Source organism: Ovis canadensis, chromosome 22, assembly GCF_042477335.2.
Source record: "Ovis canadensis isolate MfBH-ARS-UI-01 breed Bighorn chromosome 22, ARS-UI_OviCan_v2, whole genome shotgun sequence".
Taxonomy (NCBI): domain Eukaryota; kingdom Metazoa; phylum Chordata; class Mammalia; order Artiodactyla; family Bovidae; genus Ovis; species Ovis canadensis.
In genome coordinates this window covers 25,129,127-25,151,470 of record NC_091266.1, presented here as the reverse complement: position 1 = coordinate 25,151,470, position 22,344 = coordinate 25,129,127, and the positions used below count along the sequence as shown (strand labels likewise).

The 22,344-nt window shown below is 41.3% G+C and overlaps 1 long non-coding RNA gene across 3 annotated transcripts in view; it reads right to left on the bottom strand.

The window, feature by feature from the left end:
• Window positions 1-709: 709 nt before the first annotated feature.
• LOC138427849 (uncharacterized) overlaps window positions 710-22,344 on the bottom strand; it is a 70,430-nt gene continuing 48,795 nt past the window's right edge. For 2 of the 3 annotated variants that reach the window (XR_011252196.1, XR_011252194.1), the window contains 2 exons: window positions 4,108-4,758; window positions 710-3,468 (listed from right to left, as the gene is read on the bottom strand). This is a non-coding gene — a long non-coding RNA (uncharacterized lncRNA). Of the gene's footprint in view, window positions 3,469-4,107; window positions 4,759-16,670; window positions 16,954-22,344 lie in introns of those variants that run through there. The other variant, XR_011252197.1, reaches the window with a different exon arrangement.

Genomic DNA, 22,344 nt, shown 5'->3' with positions numbered 1-22,344 from the left:
AACTAGTGGCCCTACAGAGAGAAACCAAGACCAGTGACTTCAGTAGCCACAAAGAGGTGTAATTATTGTTTGTGAACAATTTAGATTAAACTCTGGCACATCTACAGTTGGGAGAACAAGTAAAAAACTATTTTATCATATGCCTCTACCTTCACAGTCATTTTTAAAATGTTTTGCCTTGTGTTCCTTAAGTAACATATCCCCCCATTCTCATGATCGTCAGGAAGAGAAAATTGGTCCTCGTGGTCTACAAGCCCTGTTTCATAAACAGGAGCCTGTCTTAGCAAGTGCTTTCTCAAGACAACATCATCAAAGAAATATTTATCCTTGAAAATAGAAACATCAATAGAACATAATTAATTAATTTCTTAATTTTTGTCTCCCCTGCTGTGGAAATTAATCTGCATTTGCATTTTAGAAAGAGCTTTGATTTTGCCTAGGGCGGGGGCAGAATCTGCACTGCATCAAGGAGTGGAAGTGGTGGCTCTATAGGAATTATTGGCTGCACAAGGAGCTATGAGGGAGGAGAGCTGGGAAGAGGAAACGAAGCAAGGTGGGACCGGGTCTCTGGGAGGAGGGGGAGGGCTAAGTCCAGCTAAATTCCCCATCCTGCTACATCGGCTTCCCCATTCAGGCTGCATTCTTGGGTTCTAGGTGTTTCCTGAATGTCAAGCTCTGGTCCTTTCCCAAATTCATAGAAAAAAAAAGGTTTTTTTTTTTTTTTTTTTTTAATTTACTAGCAAGTGACAATACTACTTCATAGCAGGTATTTCATATAAGATACTCATGTAGAACTGAGAGTCAGACACACAAAGGAAAACAGAAGGACAAAGAGAGAGGAAGCAGTGTGAGAAGACCTGCCCATAGGCAAAGCCTTCTAAATTATAAAAAAAAAAATAATCAAGGGTAATGAAGACATACATATGGCCAACAGGCACATGGAAAAATATTGTGTGTGAGCGTGCTCAGTTTTGACTCTTTGCAACCCAGTGGACTGTATTCCACATGGGGAATTATTACAGAAATGCAAATCAAAACAACAGTGAGGTACCCCCTCACACTGGTCAGAATAGCCATTATCAAAAAATCTACAAACAACAAACGCTGGAGAGGGTGTGGAGAAAAGGGAACCCTGTTACCCTATTGGTGGGAATGTAAGTTGATACAGTCATTATGGAGAACAGTATGGAGATTCCTTAAGAAAGTAAAAAATAGACTTGCTACATGATCCTGCAATCCCACTCTGGAGAATAGATCTGGAAAAAGATGAAAATTCTAATTCCAAAAGATAACACGCACCACAATGCTTATATTAGCACTATTCACAACAGCTAAGAAATAGTAGTTACCTAAATGTCATTGGAAGAACTGATGCTGAGGCTGAAACTCCAGTACTTTGGACACCTCATGTGAAGAGTTGACTCATTGGAAAAGACTCTGACGCTGGGAGGGATTGGGGGCAGGAAGAGAAGGGGACGACCGAGGATGAGATGGCTGGATGGCATCACTGACTTGATGGACATGAGTTTGGATGAACTCCGGGAGCTGGTGATGGACAGGGAGGCCTGGCGTGCTGCGATTCATGGGGTCGCAAAGAGTCGGACACGACTGAGTGACTGGATTGAACTGAACTGAAGTGTCCACCAACAGAGGAAGGAATAAACAAGATGTGGTGTGTGTGTATACGCCCGCAGTGGAATATTACTCAGCTGTATAAAGAATGAAATAATGTCATTTGCAGCAACACTGATGGACCTAGAGATTATCACACTAAGTGAAGTAAGTCAGAGAAAGACAAACACCATGTACTGATAATATCACTTATGTGTGAATCTAAAAAAATAATAATATAAATCCATTTATTTACAAAACAGAAACAGACTCACAGATATAGAAAACAAACCTAAGGTTACCACAGGGGGAAAGGGAAGAGAGGGACAGATTAGGAGTACAGGAGTAACAGACAGATGCTGCTGTATATAAAATAGATGAACAATGATGATTTATTGTATAGCACAAAGAACAATAATATCTTATAATAACCTATAAAGGAAAAGAATCTGAAGCTGTACACCAGAAACTAAGAGAATACTGTTAATCAAATACAGTTAGTTTTGTAAAATGTTTTAAAAACAATTTCCTCAAGGGCAACATACTATGTTCCCTGTGAATAAATGTGGTTTTACTTTCCCTAAAAAAAAAAAAAAAAAAAACAGGAAGGAAATGAACCTCCACAGCAAAGATGGGCAGAGGAGTGTTGGAGATCCAGCTGGATGGGTTGAGATGGAAGAAGTTCCCACAAGTTGCTGAGATCGCGAACTGGGGCCCTGAGACTGCAGAGAGCAGAGCAAGCTTTGGCCATGATGATTCAGGGTCCAGGAGCAAAGATGGGGAAATAGGATCCAGCCATGGACTGTTCTATGGGGAAACTGGTGGCCTCACCTGGGGGCGACTCATGCAGACACTTGATATGTTCCCCTGTCTAGAGAGGAATGTGAAAAGGGCCGCAGTTTAGCAACTAAACACAAGCCCCACAAGCATAATGAGACTAAAATTAGAGCATGGGAAAGAGAGCACAAAAAGCAGGGAATCAACCTGACGGGAGCAGAGAGCATTTACAGAGAAGGGACCCAAGTGTTCTCATGTACGGGCATCCTGGACATTTGAAGTCAGTTAATCATTTCTGACTCATTAGAAAAGACCCTGATGCTGGGAAAGATTGAAGGAAGGAGGAGAGAAGGGGATGACAGAGGACGAGATCGTTGGATGACGTCAGCGATTCAATGAAAGTGAGTTTGAGCAAGCTCCAAGAGACGGTGAAGGAATTGAAGCCTGGCTGCACTCCATGGGGTCACAAAGAGTCGGACACAACTGAGCAAATGAACCACAACAAATCAGTCCTGAAATTTCTGATCTGGTGGACTTCTCCAGAGGAAGACAGGACCTGTCCTCATCTGTAAGGGTAATAATCTCCTTTGCTGAGTATGTTATTTGCTGTGATCTGATGATATCATATGTGATATGATATAAGTCTGTGCCTCCATCAAACTGCAGCATTAAAATTATGTAAGACTTTGGGGTAGAAGGACAAGTCAAAAGCCACAATTGCTGTATTTACACAACACAGATACATTTCAAAAGGAAATATAAGCAATGCCCTTGCATTTTGCAAAAGCAATCCCATTGAAACATAAAGAAGTTTACACAGTCTTCATCACGCTGCAAGATGTTTTCATCACGCTGCAAGATGTTTTCATTTGTTTGGTCCATGTCCCAAACTGCATTTTGTTTTCAACTTCTGCTCATTCTCTTTTGTTTGTGAAGGGCTATGTCAGGCTGAGTCTCCTTTTCGTCAAACATCCCAGTTCCAAATGAATTATTGATTAGAGAAAGAGGAATGCTATCATCTGGGTGCCTGGCAGTCTTCCTTGGTTCCAGTCGCTTGCTTACCATCAGTTCTTTCTTTTTCTGAAAAGCAAACATATTAAGTTAAAGGAAGGAGGGAGCAGAGTGTGGAATGGTGGGTTTGGAAGGGAAATGGTGAAGGCATAGAGCTGATGGCATCCTATCAAGGTGGTGATATAAGAGGAACTGGCTGTGTCAGTCAGAAAGATCCACTACAATCAAGGGCTTCCATAGGTGATGGCTGGTAAAGTATTGATAGCATCAGAGGTTTTGAAACACGGAAGTCAAAAAGGGCTAGAAGAGTAATCAAAAGAACAGCCCTTGGCTATAAACTTGACTGTGGCTCTGAGCCTAAATAGAAAACCATGCCAAGAGTTTGGGATAATCTGTGTAAGATAGTGTAGGGGAAAAAAAAAAAAAGTAATATATGTTTATGAGTGGGATAAAGTTGGATAAATCTGAAATGCTCCTAGGCTGAGTCACACACCAGGGCAAAGAGGACTAGAACTAACCATAGGAAAGAAACAGGAAGTAGCCTGGAAGAAATCTGAGGCTGAGGAATTTTTCCTTCTGTAGGGCAAGCACACCCAAGGAAACAGATATTTTGCAATAAAGGGGAAGTCCAGAGATGAAATGATATATTCGCAAATCCTGAAACTATTCCAACAACCCTGAGAAGCCCTTATCAGCAGTACTTCTTACCTTAGCAGACCAGGCAGCAGTTTTCCATCTGAGATGGTGCACAGTGAAGGGAAAAGAAAAAGAGCATCCACTGGGGTCTGTGCAAGGTGTCATCCTGGTCATTCTGATCCTAGAAGTACAGTGGCTGATTTTCCCAGTAATAACGAAGACAATAGTTTGGCTTCTTCCTTTCCAAAGATCAGGGGAAGCATTTCTCCCCAGTAAGGAGTCAGGCCATTACAAGTGATACATCAATTATTGTGATGTCGAAGACTCAAATTTCAGCAATGATCTCCAAGATCCTATAGCCAAAGATGCCAGTGATCCAGAACCATCAGGAAAAGCAACATAAGAAGTTTTTATGGGAAAAGCTTCACAGGAAAAGCTGTGAAGTTTCTTAAGTCCACTGGGCCTGGAAAAGGCCCAGCCAGGAAAGCCACATTAGGGAGACAAAGGTAGGAGGTGGACTCCAATGTGGTCCTATAAATTAATCCTAGACAGAGTATTAACCTCATGTATTTCTGAGACCTCTTCAGCTTGCAAAAAAATGCTTCTGTAGGCATTATATCATATAATTTCTGAACTCAAGGGTCCTGTCTTCAAGATCAGGCCCCACCAGTTCTTAGCCATGGTGATCTTGGTCCAGTCACCTCTATTAATTAGTGTTCTTATCTGCAAAACAGGGATGATAAAGCTATTGACTTCCAACATTAACATAAGGATTAAGTGAGATGATATGCAGATGATACCTGAAAAAAAAATAGTAAGTACTCAATATATTTGACCTAGTTTTTAAAGTTATTATTAAACCTCACACTAACGCTCTGAGGTGGCAGGGCAGGTATTACCATCCTCATGTTACAATGAGGAAACATAGGTGCAGAAAATTACTTGCCCAACCCTATGAACGAAATGGCAACCCACTCCAGTATTCTTGCCTGGAAAATCTCATGGATAGAGGAGCCTGGTAGACTACAGTTCATGGGGTTGCAAAGAGTCGGACACGACTGAGCGACTAAACTTTCTAAAACTTTAAACCCTATAATCACATAGCCCCTCAAAGCAAGAGACTAGGAAGCATGTTGCGCAATCAGGAATCAGAGTGCTCAGGGCTTCCCTGGTGGCTCAGTGGTAAAGAATCCACCTGCCAATGCAGGAGACGCAGGTTCAATCCCTGATCCTGGAAGATTCCACATGCCTTGGAGCACCTGAGCCCATGCCCCACAACTACTGAGCCTGTGCTCTAGAGCCCAGGAGCCACAACCCCTGAACCTGAATGCCCTAGAGCCCCTGCTCCACAATGAGAGAAGCCGCCACAATGAAAAGCCCACGCATCACAAGTAGAGAGTTGTCCATATCCTCCTCAACTAGAGAAAAGCCCACATAACAACGTAGACTCAGCGCAGGCAAAAATAAAGTAATTTTTTTTAAATTGTATAAAAGTAAGAGTGCTCAGACAGTGGCTCCTCGCATTGTGTGTCCAGGTGACCCATCTGGGGATGGGTCAGAGGAGAAAATGAGTTTCAGATTTTTAAACCAAAGGAAAATTTGATAGAAAGTCTTCCAGCATTTTCTTTGCCTCTCAGATTCAGGACCATTCTGATTCCCACTGAGGAAGTTTTAAGTTATAGAATCGGGAGGATCTCAGGAGATAGTCAGGTGCCAAAAGGAAAGGGGAGGATGGTACCCACGGGAGGAAGATGTACCACAATCGAAGCCTGGACACCCTCGATCACACATGCGGTGCTGAGGAGGACTTCTTGCCACGAACCAGCAGAGCCACGTGCATGTGGCTGAGTTTGGTCCCATCTCTCAGCTCATACTGTAAAACATCGGGACTTTCTAGAATCCCTGTGGACTGACTCATTGTGGAGAGAACTGAGTACTCCTTAAAGCACCCAAAACTTCTTTAAAAATATATTTCTTATTACCCTTGTAAAGAAAATGTGTTAATAGGTCACAGTTATCTTGGCTTCCTAAGCAGAGTACATTGAAGACAACTCAACCTCTCCTTGACAACTCAAAGACATCACCATGAAAATGAAGTCGTGTCCAACTCTTAGCAACCCCATGGACTGTAGCCCGCCAGGCTCCTCCATCCATGGGATTTTCCAGGCAAGAATACTGGAGTGGGTTCCCATTTCCTTCTCCATGGGTTCTTCCTGACCCTAGGATCAAACCTGGACCTCCCACATTTCAGGCAGACTCTTTACCTGAACATCCATTATTATCCCAGGTTGTATATAGTCATTCTCTTGGGATATTTTGAAGTGTAGTAGAAATGGGTTTCCACCAAGCTAAATAATTCCAGATCACTGTACTTTCTTGGCCCTTCTCTGTGCTTCTTTTAATATTATTTTCGCCTTGTCTCTTAACACCATCTTTTCTTTTGCCTGCCTTTATCTGTCTCTTGTCCTCTCCAAACCCCTTTAACTTGCCTTTTCTCATCTACTAAGACAGCCAAGCTCTATAAAATAGGTTGTAAAGTAAGCACAAATAACACCTTTAAAGGGTAAATTTTATGATATGTGAATTATATCTCAATAAAGCTATTTTAAAAGTGAATTGCAGACTGTAAAATCTTACAAAAGGTGAGATATCACATCATTCTGTTTATATTGATAATAAACCATCTCACTCTTTTATTTAAGCATTAAAAAAGTACGAATAGGCTCCAAGTGAGGACTTAGAATTTTTCCATAAGTAATATGTCTGAGCGTTAAGGTATGGTCCTTCAGCCACCTATTTTTATTTACTTGACATTGGGGCATAGTTCTTAATCCTGTAAGTAAAGCTTATTTTAGAGAGATGTAGTATGACTCTAGATTTTGTTTTATTATTACAGTCTCTCCTCTTTTCCCTTGTTCACTCATTTGACATTTTTAATAGAATGGCCTACTATGTGCTAGGCTCTAGAAATGAAGATAAGTCTCTAAGTGACTCAGATTTTCTTTGTGCGGACTTTAGGTGTAAATCTGTAGGAAGTATGAGTTTTGATCTCTTTGATTTGCAATCTCCTAACATCTCCTTGACTCTCAAATCCATTCAGCCCCCAGGAAACCATCATAACTACCACCTGGGAAGCCAGCCCCCTGCTGGAAATCTGGTGCTGAGTGGGTGTTCTGGATCTGAGGAGAATGCCAAGGAAGTGAACAAGAACTACTTTCCCTTCTTTCTTTCTTTTGGAGATGAGAACTTTTAACACTCCCTTAACACATTTCACATATACAGTACAGTATTTCTGTTGGCTTGTTTTACAGTTTACATTATTTATGTATTTATTTTTAATTGAAGGATAATTGCTTTCGAATATTGTATTGATTTTTTCTGCCATACATCCACATGAATCAGCCAAAGGTATATATATATATATGTCCCCTGCCTCTTGACCCTCCCTCCCACCCCTCTAGGTAGTCACAAGGCCCTGGATTGAGTCTGCATCACACAGCAAATTCTCACTGACCATCTAGTGTACATAGGTAATGCACATGTTTCCATGCTACTTTCTCAATCTGCCCCACCCTCTCCTTTCCCCACTGTGTTTACAAGTCTGGAGAACTACTTTCAACTGTTGCCTTCTCTAGTATTTTTCCATGGAGCAGCACCTAGAACTCTGTTACTCCAAGTATTGTTCAGATCAGCAGCATCAGTGTCACCTGGTAGCGTGTAAGAAATACAGAATCTTAAACTCCACCCAAGACCTATTAAATTAGAATCAGCCCTTTGAAAAGATGCTCAAGTGACTCATATGCTCATTAAAGTTTGAAGAGCACCGAGCTAGGAAATACTGTGCAGAAGCATGCCTGAAACACCTGGCACTTTACCCTCTGCAGTAACCACATTTTTCAGAGCTCTGAATGACAATGCCAAACGTGAGAGGCCACCACTTGACACGGGGGCACATCCCATCAGCCAGAAGGCAGAGATGGTCTGGCTGATGCCGAGCAGATGTTCAGCATATTTCCTGAGCAGTCAGAGACCAATTCTGTTCTCTTCACCATGCCTGTCAGGTTCAATAACTCTTTTCCAGTGACTCATCTCTCCATACATATGTGTTGTAATTTTCTTTAAAGACCAGCTTGTCAGCAGCATTCAAAGCTGGGTGTTTTTCCTTTGTTGCAAAACTTCATCCATATTCCTGGAAACACCCCCCAGCTCAAATTCAGCTCTAGTCTTCCTGACACCATTTCATTCATCCAGTCATTCACTTGAAAAGCACTTACTGAGTGAACTATGTGCCAGGCACTGCCAGCATCTTCTGCATTTTCCATTCGGTGACCACCACGTAAACCATTCTGTTTCCACATCTTATATAAGACTGGGAATATATTTTTGAAGTGTGAAATATGACTCCGATCCTTAATTAACTAGTACGTGCACTGAGTAGGCAAGATTAATAATTTTGAAGTTCGTGGAGAGCAAATTTTCAAGGACACAAATGGATGCTATGTGCTGTGCTGGAAACAGCACTGGGTGTGCCTCAGTCAGAAGACCTGGGACCAGGTTCTGGTTCCTCCATTAACCTACTTCAGAGTCTTCAGCAAGTTTTTCTGCCCCTCTTGTACTCAGTTTTCTCAGTTACTAAAAAGGTGTTGAGTCATCTGATCTAATAAGAATTCCCACTTGTATTCAATACCCAAATGCCCAAGGACGGACCCTAAACTACATACGTGAACTCTGATTGAATTCAAGGTTAGAAAGCCTAGGGTCAACAGGAGGCTATATGTTATCATGATTAAGAGCTCTGACTTTGAACATCCCTGGTGGTCCAGTGCGTAAGAATCCACCTGCTAATTCAGGGGACACAGGTTCGATCCCTGGCCCGGGAAGATTCCATATGCCTTGGTGGAGCTAAGCCCAGGTGCCACAGCTACTGAGCCCATGCCCGAGAGCCTGTACTCCACAAGAGAAGCCATCACAATGAGAATCCCATGCACCACAGCTAGCCCCAGCACAGCGACGAAGACCCAGCACAGACAAAGAAAATAATTTAAAAATTTTTAAGTTCTGGCTTTGATATCAGACAGACCTAGGTTCAAATCCTTGATATGGTATAAGCTTAGTAGCCTTGAGGCCCTTCACAAGTCACTCAATCTCTTTGATCCTCGGTTTTCTCCTTTGTAAAGTGGGGGTAATAATAGTACTCACCTCATAGGATTATCATGAGAATTAAATGGATTAATTCATGGAAAGCCCTAGCACAGAGCCTGGTGTAAAGGATGGGCTAATAGATGATAAGGGTCATGTTGATGGTGATGATGGTGGTATTTTGAGGTTGTTTTGAAGCAGCTGGCCTTTCCAGTAAGGATAAACGTCAAAACTAGGTTGGAAGAACTAACAGGAAATATGGGATAAACTAGAAGGAAACTGACCAGCTGGCAGCATAGAAGAAAAGAACGAGAAGAGGTAGGGAAGATGGGAACACTGGGTTAAGCCGATGGACCACTTTGTTGACCAGAATGGACAGGGAAGACTTGGTTTCATAGAAACAGCTGGATATGATGGGGCATTGCTTAAGTACAGTGACTCTGGCATCTCTGTCCAGACAAGAAGTTGAGAGACTAAAGAAAAGGAGATCAGCTTTGTGCCTACTGGGTGGTCACTCCTGGGTTTAATGCTGACAGCTGGACAATAGGGCAAAAACTCAGGAAGGAAAAGCCATACTCCTCTGTAGCCCACCAAGTGTCTCTTCAAAGAGTCTCCCCAAGAAATTCCTTTCCATCTCCCACACGCACATGTTTAGCATTTCTTCCCGCCCCAATTAACACTGGAGGAAACACAGGACCATGCCCATGTGTGTGAAGGTATGCAAGAAGCTGAGCTCACATCCTGTCTGTGAGTTCTGAGTCAGAGAATCCCGTAAGAGGATATTGAGGGTTACTGAGTAGGCCATGTCACTTTCAGCCTGGCTGTAGTCAGAGATCTAGCTGGATAAGAACAGGAACCAAGCCCTCCAGGCACGGCAGGGCCTTGGCAGCACCATGTGGTTGCTATTACTGAGTCTGAACAGTGAGCTGAGTGCTTGTGGAGGCTGTGTCCCTCCTCCTCTCCTTCAGAGTCTTCACTCCAGGGCTGTCCACGAAGAACAGAGACCGCCCGTCCCAGCCATGGGAGGCAAATCCTGTTCCCTAGAAACACCCCGGAGGTGGAATTAGGAAATAACTTGGCCTAATTACAGACCAAATTGACCCGAACTTAGCTCCTGGGGCTATCACTGATTGTCCCTCGGCATGCTTCACTTGGGTTTGGTGCATTCTAGGGGATCGGCTCTTCTCCACAGCTTCCTGGATGACAAACACCACCGTATACTAGAAACAAAGAAACTACCATGGTGTATACAGAGCTGTGCCTGGAAAGGTAGGACCCCCGAGGGAAGACAGTTAATACCACCATCCCCAACACAGGACCACACTTCACACCGCCCCCACTGGAGTCAAGTTGTACTTCAACTTCCACAACACTAATAATCTTCTGCCGAAGGGAAACAGAAAGTGATGGGAGGTAGAAGCAAGTTCCGAAAGCAATACATGTGGCCTTATACTGAAGGCTATACCCAGGTGAAGAACTGAGGCAATTACTCAAGTAAAGAACGGAATGGTTTCTTTGAGGCCATCACAGGAAGAGCCTCCTCAATCTTTCTCTTAAGTCTTGTATTCAACAAGCAATTACTGAGGGCTGGCTGTATCAGTCTTAGTCCCAGATGCTTTGATGAATTCCACAAAGCTCCCGATAATCTACACAGCAGATGTGGCAGAGGGAGAAACAGAAGACTTCCCCGAGGCAATGATATTTGCATGGAATCTGGAACGATGAGCAGAGTGTCCCGGTCAGAGGAGGAGTTCAGGTGGAGAAAACTGCAACTGGAAAGGCCTAACTGGAGATAGCCCATTGCAGGGGTAGCAGGGGAAGGACGTGCCCGCCTGCAGCCCAGCAAATACAATGTTCCTAGCGAGCAAAGTTCCATCCTTCCAGATCTTAGCTCAGTCTCCCCTTCTCCCACCCTAATGTTCCTGAAGGTATCTTCCACAATCGAGAGTGACTGGTTATCCTTGAAGTGAGCATCTCTTTGTTATTAAATGGATTTCCCTCTCTGTTCTTTGCTGATCCCACCCCTCCCTAGATCACAGCCCTCATAACTAGCAGTAACAGCACTAAAACTTCAGCATTATCATCAGAGAAACTGAGATCTTACTTTCTAAATGGAAACTTAGAATCAGTGGTCCAATTCAGTAGTACACAAAATGACGTGGCCAGAGCCTAAAGGTCCACAGTGATGCCAGAGGGGCTGCCTCAAGAAGCACAGTAAAGACCATGAGGACTTTACCGTGAGCAGCTCTATTCCTATCCCTCTTTTAAACTGTGCTTCTGTGTAAAAATCTCCAAAACAAGGACGGGGCCGAGAAACTATGAATGCATATAGGTTTGAGTGCACACTACACGGTAACACTTGCTATGCTGGGAGGTATGGTTCCCCAAATGGGTAAGGCCCAGATCTTGCCCTCGAAACACACAAAATCAAAAAGACAAACAACGAATTTTTACAGTCTCTAGGGAGGCAGCTACAAAGAAACAAGAACACAGATCCTAAGCCAGGTTATGTAAACGCTAAGACGTGTGGCCAAGGACAAGTTACCTAATTCTCTGGGCCTCTGTTTTTTCACCTATAAAATAGGTGCAATAATTGTACCTCCCTTGTTGGGCAGTAAATACGAACATAGTAAGCAAATATATCTTAGGCACTAGCATGCCTTAGAAAGGAGTGTGACGTGTGTGAGCACTGTGTAATGTTTTAAGAACAATAATGAAGTGAGTGCGTTCATGAGCCAAATGCTAAAGGTGGGAGAGGCACCCAGAAGCAGGAATAATTGATTCTGTTGGGGGAGTCAGTTAAGGCCTAAGGAAGGTGATTAATTGGTTCTAGATCCTGAAGTTTGCTGGGCAGAAGAGCAATGGAAGAGTTCTCTAGGTTTAGGAAACAACGCTGGCAAAGTTCTTCCAAGTCTTGTGTCCTGATTTGAGATGGATTCCTAGTAAAAGTTTTAGAAAGCTGTCGACATTGAATGAGGCTTAGCAGAACATTTCATAAACTATCTTGCAGCAAAGAGTACAGAATTATCCGATATCAGGGCGGTGATAGGCTGGCAAATGTTTAACCGACTGGGAAGTGGGGGAGGCCTGATTTGTAGCATTTGCAAGTTTCTGCAATATAAATACTCCCAACATAGTTGATTTCAAGCTATCAGAGTTGTCAACAGACTCATAAAATTCCTGAAAATGTAACACTCAACTTTCAGAAGCCAGTAGAAGCAGGCTCCAGCACACCACAGCAGTAGAAGCATTGAGAAATACAGGGCTTGAGCCCCCCTTACTCGGCGCCACTGGACAGTGGAGACCTCAGACCTGACCTTCCACTCAGAGTGCAGCAGCAAGTAAAATCTTTTGAAATGGCCAAGCCCTCCTACTCATTCAATGTCGTGACTACTGAATCTGGCACGAGTTTTATTTGCCAGAAACAGAATCCACCCTGGCTCATTTAATTAGGAGGAGGATATTTTGAATTTTATTTTATGAAAAGCAGTTTAGGCATCCAATAGCAACACCCAAGACCAGCATGAGAAAACCCAAGCTCTCAAAGGCAGAAAGTCCCCACTCAGTCCCCATCGCAGGGCCCTTCCACCGGCACCAAAGCCTCTCGTGCATCAGGAATTGAAGACCCCTAGGGAGCTGTCACTTCTGCTGCTGCCTTCACGGAATGCCAGGCACCAGTGCCCAAAGGAAAGGGCCACACTCACACAAGCCCATTTGTTCCTGTGATCCCTGTTCTCTGAATGAATGACTCTACTGGGAGCTTGGGATCTACAGGATTTTGGTCCCACGCTGCCTCTTAGCAGCACTGGAGTCTGGGTGTGAACTCTGAGGCTCCTGGGGTAATAAGACTCAGCAGGAGTATTTCCCCCAGTTGGAATAACTGCACAAAATTTGGCAGGCACAAATTTCCACGAACTCCGCTGAGATTACTTTCAGGTCCTTTTCTGTCTTATACAAAAAGGTTACCCCTGAAACTGTTTTCTGCAAAGGCAAATGTCAAAGGCAAAGGTCACCTGGTACATATTATGACTGCATTCTTGCCTTTCAGACAATAGAAAATAGAAAATTAGGTGTATCCCACTGTTTCTACATAATCACCTACACACAATATTACAAAGTCTAGAGCCATGCTTTGGAATCACAGATCTGGTTCCCTAGCCTTTCTAGGACTCAGTTTTGTCATCTCTCCTGCTGCTGCAGCTGAGTCACTTCAGTCGTGTCCGACTCTGTGTGACCCCATAGACGGCAGCCCACCAGGCTCCCCTGTCCCAGGGATTCTCCAGGCAAGAACACTGGAGTGGATTGCCATTTCCTTCTCCAATGCATGAAAGTGAGAAGTGAAAGTGAAATCGTGTCCGACTCTTAGTGATCCCATGGACTGCAGCCTACCAGGCTCCTCCATCCATGGGATTTTCCAGGCAAGAGTACTGGAGTGGGGTGCCATTGCCTTCCAATATAATAATACGACACCTCTTGGTTGTGGTGAGGATTCAATGAAATCTGCTGCGTTAAGGAACCTGTTATCACAGTGGAGCTGAAAACCTTGTGAAACTTTCTGTAAAGGGGATCATGGTCTAGTGGAATGGGTGTGAACACTGGTGTCAAACAGATCAAGTAAAGGATATGACTTGAGTTCCCATTTTCTCGTCTGTAAGATAAAGCTAATAGTAACTTCTGTCTTATAGAGCTGTTGTGAAGATTACAAATAATGTGCCATGTCTAGCACAAGATCGAGCTTATAATAACTGCTCAATTAATGGCAGTCATTGTCATTATTATTACTATTATTTATGTCATTATATAGCGCAACCTAAGTGAGAACATCAGCTATTCCCAACTTGATTGGCTTCTCAGAAACTAGTGGTAACTTGATTATGAACTTAAGAAGTGGCAGAGTTTTATATATATATATTAAATTGTCATTTGTATCATGCACTCCTGTTTATAAAGCATATTCATTATTTCATCTGCATATAAGGCTTGCCAGTCTTATGAGGCCAGCCAAACATCCCTACGAGATCAGTAGTATTATACTGCTTTGCCCCCATCATCAGAAGAGTCTGCCTCAGAGAAACTAAGTCACTTGTCTAAGTTACACAGTGAATCAGTGATAAAGCCAAGGCCACATGGAGATTTTCTGGGTTTCTGGGAAGTGCTCTTTCCACCACTTCATGCCAGAAACAAACTTTATTCATCTATTTCTCCACTTAATCAACAAACTTTTATTTATTGCCTTTTATGTATCAGTCACTGTGCTAAATAGGTTGTGCTGATCCAAAGATGAATAAAAGAAAGCACTTGGCTTCTAACACAATTTAAGAAAACATCCCCTTCACACACCCAGGGAATTTACAAGAAAATACTTTTAGCAATTATATGACTCTTAATGTTTTTAAAAATTGTATTTGCAAATGAGATGATCAAATTTTCAGTGGTACAACTGCTCTCACTTGAGCCACAGCATATAAAATTAATATAATAACATTAAAAAGCAACATTAAAATCATCACAGTGAGTTTTTTCAAAAAATTACTTTTCAGCTTAAAAGTTGTTTCATTTTTTAAAAATTAACTTTATTGCTAATGAGACCAGCTAATTTGCCAAAAAGAGTCTAAATATGATGCTGGTACATACTGTTTACAACACACAGATTCAAAGAAAAAAAAAAAAACTCTTGGCTTTTTTTGGGTCCAGATCTTAGACAGCTTTCCCTCCAGCTTTGCTTTGAACCCAGCCACTGTGAGAATGTGAGAAGAGGATATAAAGCACTGTGGTTTCCAGAATGTTCTGTCCTTGGAAGATCTCCATTCAGCGTTTTTGGCAAAATGTCCCATTAATTCCCCTTTGACTAAGGCACTTTGGGGTCAGATGAACTTGGGGTCTATGGGGATTACAGAAAAGGGACTGGGTGCAGAGTTCACGCCAAGGCTACATGTTTCTGAAACTTGGGGTGAAGCCAGGCTCAGCTACAGGGATTTAGAAGGGAGTTAGCTCAAGGAAGATTTTCCCTAATAAAAGAATTTTGAAGTTAATATTGTTGTTCTTTTTTTTTTAAACCAATAATAATAGTGCCTGCCACTGACCAAGGAACAAGTATGTATGAGCACTTTATATATACTATTTCTTTTTAAATTTTATTTATTATTTTTTATTGAAGCATAGCTGATCCATAGTATTGTGGTAGTTTCAGGTATACAGCAAAGAGATTCACATAGATATAGATATCCTTTTATATTCTTTTCCATCATGAGTTATTACAAGATGTTGAACACAGTTCCCTGTGCCATACAGCAAATCCTTGTTGTCTAAACATACACGCTTTCTAATCCTTATAAATAATAATGTTGCAAGGTATTATAATTTCTGTTTTACAGATGATAGAACTGAGGCTCAGGAGGTAGGCAATTTTTCAAAAGTCACATAACAAGAGGCAGAAGATGGCATTTAATGCCAAGATCTGCTTACTCCAGTTTTCTCTGTGTCTCTGCTACTTTATCTGACATCTTCTCCACAAAATAACAAGTCTAGTTTTAAATATATATGGCTATACAGGAAATTTCAATTGCTGGTCTAAACATATTTACTAATTATCACCTACACACCCAGCTCTATATGAGGCACTCAGGAATTGAGAAGAATTCCTGTTTTGGCATATTTCTTGACTTAGGAAAAATTTTCCTCTGTATCCTGTTCCCTTATTTTCCTATGATCTGTTTTTCTAGCTACTAGACATAATACAGAAAATTAGAAGCTTCTTTCTATGGCTTGGGAGAGGTAAATGAAAGATTTTGTTTAGTCAAAAATCATAATAATATCAATGGCCCATTTGAATCTCACAGATCTCAAACAACATAATTTGTGTCAAAATAACAATTTTTAAGAAGTATCTCATCCAGAAACTTAAACCACTGTATTTGCATTATTTTTAAAGAATTACCACATCTTCCCCTACTGTATTTAACACTGCAAAGTTTGCTGTTAAACTTCCTAAAAAGAATACCCTGAGACATTTTGCCAGAATTGACAGTAGATTCATATCATCGTGAGCAGGGCATTTGAATTGTGCTGTTCACTTACCCTCAGGCACAGAGTAATGGGTAGAGGGGACAATATGGGAGTGGGCAAGGAATAGTATTTTGAAAAAGCACATTCAATATTTAATACAATATTCTATTTAGAAAGTGAAATATATTGCTTTCATAATACAAACTTAGAAAATGAAGCTTGCCAATAACTTCTTTGCTAGTGGGGTATGAGCATGAAAAAGTTAGCCTGAGAAATGCCACTCCACACATGTAGAGGAACTCTTCAGCTTACCCTTCAGTCTTTTTTCTTTTTTTTTTTTTTCTTGTAAGGCATGCTTTTCATTTATTGTGTTTTCATTTAACATAATGTGTGCCTGGTGCCCTATACATAAATGAACTCATTAACATCAGGCATAATGCTTATTAGTTCTTTTTTAAATGTGCATAAATTTTTTAAAAAATGAAAAAAAGTTTTTAATTTCACTTTTATTTTTTTAACACTAAAAAACATTTTGTATTCAGGTACAGCCAATTAACGATGTTGTGATAGTTTCAGGTGAACAGTGAGGTTACACTTCAGTCTTAATTCCATAGCCAAATTCTCAAATCCATTGCAAAGACTCGTTCCATTTGTAAAACTTTAAGTGGTCATTTTAGTGACTCCATCGTAGATGCTTGTTTGGCTTTGTTTGTTTCATTTTATCTTCTGCACTTAAAGGAGAAATAAACCAAAGCTCTCTTTCCCCTAAATGGCCTGAGAGGGAGAAAATATGTATAAATTATGTTCTAATGGATTATCGAAGATTCCTACACATCCACCTGAATTCCACCCAACTTTCAAAGCAAAAAGCATAGGGTATACCCACTTCATAAAGAAACAGCATCTGGTAAATCGACTTCCGATTTCATGTAATTGAAAATAGGTCCAAGCCACCAACGACACTGGGTCAGTGTGCACTGTTTTTCTCCCCGCCACTTTCTACCTCCATCACTAGGAAGAGTTTCACTTGGCCAACTCACCAGTTTCTAAAGAGTCTTATTCACCAGCTCTGTTAAGAGTAGAGCCTCAGGGGACTTTTAAGATGCTTTCATAGTCTACAACTAGTTTGTTAGACTACTGGCAAAAATCAGTACTGTACTAAAAGGAAGGAAGGAGGGGAAGGAAAGAAGAAGAAGAAGAAGAGGCAAAGGGAGGAAGAGAGGGAGAGAGGACAAGGACCACACAGTTGGCAAGGGGTGTAAATCCAGCTTTCTGATGGCAAAGTGCAATAAATCAGATCCAGAGCAGCAAAAGGATATGAAGTGACCAAAAGCGAAGATATAGCCAAGTAACTGAAGAGCATTAGACTCGGGCCTTATATTGAGGAGAAAACATTTGACATTGTCACCAGTATTGATTTATTCAATAAGCAATTTCAATAAGTCATAGTATTTTTGATTCCCTTTAGCAGTTTCTTATTAATATTTTAATATTAACAAGGGGCATTGTTTAGGGCCATTAATGTGGAAAGGGCGGAGGTATAATTGTAACAAAGAGGTATAGACCACTCGAGATCCAAATACGAAGCAGGAAGCAATTCCAAATCCCAGAAGGAAAATGACTCTTGGAAGAGATGGATGGCCCATTGATGCCTGTGTAATTTTAAGTATGGCACCTTTAAAAATTTTTATTTACTTATTTTTATTTTGGACTGCGTTGGGTCTTCATTGCTGTGCCCAGGCTTCCTCTGGTTGCAGCAAGTGGGAGCTCCTCCCCAGCTGCGGTGTGCAGGCTTCTCATTGCAGGCTCTTGTTGCAGAGCATGGGCTCTAGAATGCGAGCTCAATAATTGTGGTGCATGTCCCAGCCACCCCACAGCATATGGGATCCTCCCAGATCAGGGATCAAACCTGCGTCCCCAAAATTGGAGGGTGGATTCCCAACCACTGAACCACCAGGGACATCCCAACTATGGTTGTTTTATGTGTTTTATGATTACCTAAGACTTTTAACTCTCTTAAATTAACTCTCCACCCAGGACGGACAGGTCATGGTGGAAAGGTCTCACAAAACATGGTCCACTGGAGAAGGGAATGGCAAACCACTTCAGTATTCTTGCCTTGAGAACCCCATGAACAGTATGAAAAGGCAAAAAGATGGGATATTGAAAGATGAACTCCCCAGGTTGGGAGGTGCCCAATATGCTACTGGAGATCAGTGGAGAAATAACTCCAGAGAGAATGAAGAGATGAAGCCAAAGGAAAAACAACACGCAGTTGTGAATATGACTGGTGATGGAAGTAAAGTCCGATACTGTAAAGAACAATATTGCATAGGAACCTGGAATGTCAAGTCCCTGAATCAAGGCAAACTGGAAGTGGTCAAAAGGAGATGGCAAGAGTGAACATTGACATTTTAGGAATCAGTGAACGATAATGGACTAGAATGGGTGAATTTAACTCAGATGACCATTACGTCTACTACTGTGGGTAAGAATCCCTTAGAAGAAAGTAGCCCTCATAGTCAACAGAAGAGTCCAAACTGCAGTACTTGGATGCAATCTCAAAAAAGACAGAATGATCTCTGTTCATTTCCAAGGCAAATCATTCAATATCACGGTAATCCAAGTCTATGCCCCGACCAGCAATGCTGAAGAAGCTGAAGCTGAATGGTTCTGTGAAGATCTACAAGACCTAGAACTAACACCCAAAAAAGACATCCTTTTCACTATAGGGATTGGAATGCAAAAGTAGGAAGCCAAGAGATACCTGGGGTAACAGGCAAATTTGGCCTTGGAGTACAAGACAAAGCAGGTCAAAGACTAACAGAGTTTGGCCAAGAGAATGCACTGGCCATAGCAAACAACCTCTTCCAACCGTACAAGAGAAGGCTACATATGGACATCACCAGACAATCAATGCCAAAATCAGATTGATTACATTCTTTGCAACCAAGATTGAGAAGCTCTATACAGTCAGGAAAAACAAGACTGGAAGCTGACGGTGGCTCAGATCATGAACTCCTTATTGCCAAACGCAGACTTAAATTGGAAAAAAAAATAGGGAAAACCACTAGACCATTCAGGTATGACCTAAATCAAATCCCTTACGATTATACAGTGGGAATGACAAATAGATTCAAGAGATTAGATCTGATAGACAGAGTGCCTGAAGAACTATGGATGGAGGTTCATGACAATGTACAGGAGGGAGGGATCAAGACCATCCCCAAGAAAAAGAAATGCAAAAAAGCAAAATGGTTGTCTGAGGAGGCCTTACAAATAGCTGAGAAAAGAAGAGAAGCTAAAGGCAAAGGAGAAAAGAAAAGATAAAAGGAAAGATATACCCATTTGAATGCAGAGTTCCAGAGAATAGCAAGTAGAGATAAGAAAGCCTTCCTCGGTGATCAATGCAAAGAAATAGAGGAAAACAATAGAATGGGAAAGACTAGAGATCTCTTCAAGAAAATTAGAGATACCGAGGAAATATTTCATACAAAGATGGGCACAATTAAGAACAGACATTGTATGGACCTAACAAAAGCAGAAGATATTAAGAAGAGGTGGCAAGAATACGCAGAAGAACTATACAAAAAAGATCTTCATGACCCAGATAATCACGATGGTGCGATCACTCACCTAGAGCCAGACATCCTGGAATGTGAAGTCAAGTGGGCCTTAGAAAGCATCACTACGAACAAAGCTAGTGGAGGTGATGGAATTCCAGTTGAGCTATTTCAAATCCTAAAAGATGGTGCTGTGAAAGTGCTGCACTCAATATGCCAGAAAATTTGGAAATTCAGCAATGGTCACAAGACTGGAAAAGCTCGGTTTTCATCCCAATCCCAAAGAAAGGCAATGCCAAAGAATGCTCAAACTACCACACAATTACACTCATCTCATACGCTAACAAAGTAATGCTCAAAATTCTCCAAGCCAGGCTTCAGCAATACATGAACAATGAACATTCAGATGTTCAAGCTGGATTTAGAAAGGGCAGAGGAACCAGAGATCAAATTGCCAACATCCGCGGGATCATCGAAAAAGCAAGAGAGTTCCAGAAAAACATCTACTTCTGCTTCATTAACTATGCCAAAACCCTTGACTGTGTGGATCACAACAAACTCTGGAAAATTCTGAAAGAGATGGGAATACCAGAACACCTGACCTGCCTCCTGGGAAATCTGTATGCAGGTCAAGAAGCAACAGTTAGAACTGGACATGGAACAACAGACTGGTTCCAAATAGGAAAAGGAGTACGTCAAGGCTGTATATTGTCACCCTGCTTATTTAACTTCTATGCAGAGTACATCATGAGAAATGCTGGGCTGGATGAAGCACAGCTGGAATCAAGATTGCTGGGAGAAATATCAATAACCTCAGATATGCAGATGACACCACCCTTATGGGAGAAATTGAAGAGGGACTAAAGAGCCTCTTGATGAAAGTGAAAGAGGAGAGTGAAAAATTTGGCTTAAAACTCAACATTCAGAAAACGAAGATCATGATATCTGGCCCCATTACTTCATGGGAAATAGATGGGGAAACAACGGAAACAGTGACAGACTTTATTTTTGGGGGCTCTAAAATCACTGCAGATGGTGACTGCAGCCATGAAATTAAAAGATGCTTGCTCCTTGGAAGAAAAGCTATGACCAACCTAGATAGCATATTAAAAAGCAGAGACATTACTTTGTCAACAAAAGTCTGTCTATTCAAAGCTATTCCAGTATTCATGTATGGATGTGAGAGTTGGACTATAAAGAAAGCTGAGCTCCAAAGAATTGATGCTTTTGAACTGTGGTGTTGGAGAAGACTCTTGAGAGTCCCTTGATGGCAAGAAGATCCAACCAGTCCATCCGAAAGGAAATCAGTCCTGAATATTCATTGGAAGGACTGATGCTGAGGCTGAAACTCCAATACTTTGGCCGCCTAATCTGAAGAACTGACTCATTGGAAAAGACCCTAATGCTAGGAAAGACTGAAGGCAGGAGAAGGGGATGACAGAGGATGAGATGGTAGAACAGCATCAGCAACTTGATGGACATGAGTTTGAGTAACAGTGACTCAATGGACACGAGTTTGAGTAAGTTCTGGGAGTCGCTGATGGGCAGGGAAACCTGGCGTGTTACAGTCCATCGGCTTGCAAAGAGTTGGATATGACTGAGCGACTGAACTGACTGAAGACTTGATTTGAATAAATGTTTCCACTGCTGAAAAGAAACAAAGTTCAAAAATACTACATGAACATCATTACAACAGAACAATCTTCTTCTTGAGAATAATTTTTAAAACTGGATAGAATACTAAAATAAAACATTTCATTAAAAGTATTAAAGAACATACAAAAATAGTACAGATTTCTTAGGACAACATCTAGGATAAGGCAGAACCCAAAAGATAAGCTCAACACTCAAAGTTGCTTAATCCTAAGGGCATTTGCCAAATTTAAAGTAAAAGCTATAAATCCATACTGGAGTTGTGGATTTGCGGGCAAGATAACTAAAAGTCAAAGTGCAGAGCCTTCCTTGTACAGTCTGTGAGGATGTATATTCACGTAGCCATTAGGGAAAATAGTATGGGGGGTGGTTCTCAAAAAATATAAATAGAACTGCCATTTGATCCAGTCATTTCTCTTCTGGAAATACATCCAAAATAAGTGAAATCACTATCTCAATGAGATACTTGCAATCCCATGTTCACTGCAGCATTATTCTCAATAGCCACAATTTGGAAACAATTTATGATATTATTATGAACATAAACAATTTAAAAGAAACTGCATTTAAATCATAAGAATTAATAGTAGGATATGAAATCAACACACACAAAAATTGTAGTTTATAGTCCACCAATAAAAACTAGAAAATAAAGTTATTTAAAGATACCCTGTATGACAGCGTCAAAAACTAAGCACAATTAAGCATCAATTTCCTAAGAATAAATCTAGAAAAAGTGTGTGACCTCTATGGGAAAAACTAGAAATCTTTACTGAGAGTCATTGAAGAAAAGAGATATATGGTCCATGTTCTTAAACGGGAAAACTTACTGCAAAAATGTCAGTTCCCACATTGTTTTGAAAGTCATTGTGATTCCAATCAAAAGTTCAACAAGATATTCTTGTCCTTTTTGACTAGCTTGTTCTGAAGTTTATATGGAAATCCAAAG